The following is a 1,303-nucleotide window of genomic DNA, read 5'->3' as shown; positions in this document are numbered from 1 at the left end:
TATTTTACGATTTTATTCTAACAAAGGCACAAATGGTATTCAGGCACATATAAAAAAAATTCGTGCTGTTTGTGGTCAGGATGTGTTATCGGAAGAAACGGCCTCAAAGTAATTTTGTCGCTTCTATTCTAGATTTGAAGGATGCTCCTGGTGCCGGTCGACCGATTACGAAAAAAGTTGATGAAATTATGCCGAAAGTTGAGCGGGACCGACACGGAAGAAGCCATAATATCACCATGGAACTAAACATTCGCTATTGAATAGTTGTAAACCATTTGAAGAAAGTCGGCTACAAAAAAAGGTTCGATGTTTGGGTGCTAAACGGACTGAGGCAAAACAATTTTTCCTATCGCATTTCCATCGGTGAAACTGTACAGAATTGCCACGAAACCAAGCCATCATTATTTCATATTATGTTATTACATTTCTAAAGCGGTTGATTACGCGCGATGAAAGGTGGATTACATGTGACCATAATATGCGAAAAGGAGAATTGTCAAATCTAGGAAAGATTTCACAGTCTGCGGCAGAGCTTCGATTGATGCCAACGAAGGCGGCATTATGTGTGTGATGGAACTGGAAAGAAATCGTGCACTATGAGCTGTGGCCGCTTAGCAAAATGATTGATTTGGGCTCCGGTTGTCGGCAACTAACAACGTTATAAGAAGCTCTTGAAAAAATCGACCGCCACCAGTGAACGCGGGAGACATCATTTTTTTTATTATGAAAATGCCAGACATATTTGGCTACCCGGCAAAAGGAGCTTAGATGGAAGATTGCAATGTATGCGCCATATATCTTACACTACCAGACTGTTATGGTTTCCCCCCTGACTCCCTAATGGTGTTGATCTAATAGAGATTATTTATCACTATTCTCGGCTAGAAACCACAGCAACATAACAATGGTGTTATCGGAAATGCATATATAAGCGCAAAGCCTTTGCTTATATAAACTAAGGAGCCACGCTAGTTCTGTTAAGACTATAATGAAGCATTGGGTTTGGCAGCTGCTGTCAACTGTGACACGGTACTTTGCATAATTTACAAACGTTTACAATCATCCACGCTGCTTTGAGCAATCCGCCTTTAGTATCATAGAACATTCAGTGTATATTAATAATCATCATTTCATGCATTTAGTTAGTATTTCTGCTTCGAGCGTAAGACTATCTTACGCTGCCGGTTATATGTCTTCTTCGCACCAGTTTGGCAATAAATATATCTTAGTGTGTAGATTAAACAACTTCATTGTGTACTACAACTACTATGGTTAGCTAAACGATAACAATAACAACACATAA

Source organism: Varroa jacobsoni, unplaced genomic scaffold (assembly GCF_002532875.2).
Source record: "Varroa jacobsoni isolate VJ856 unplaced genomic scaffold, vjacob_1.0 contig01616, whole genome shotgun sequence".
Lineage (NCBI taxonomy): Eukaryota > Metazoa > Arthropoda > Arachnida > Mesostigmata > Varroidae > Varroa > Varroa jacobsoni.
Note: the sequence above shows the minus strand (reverse complement) of the source record.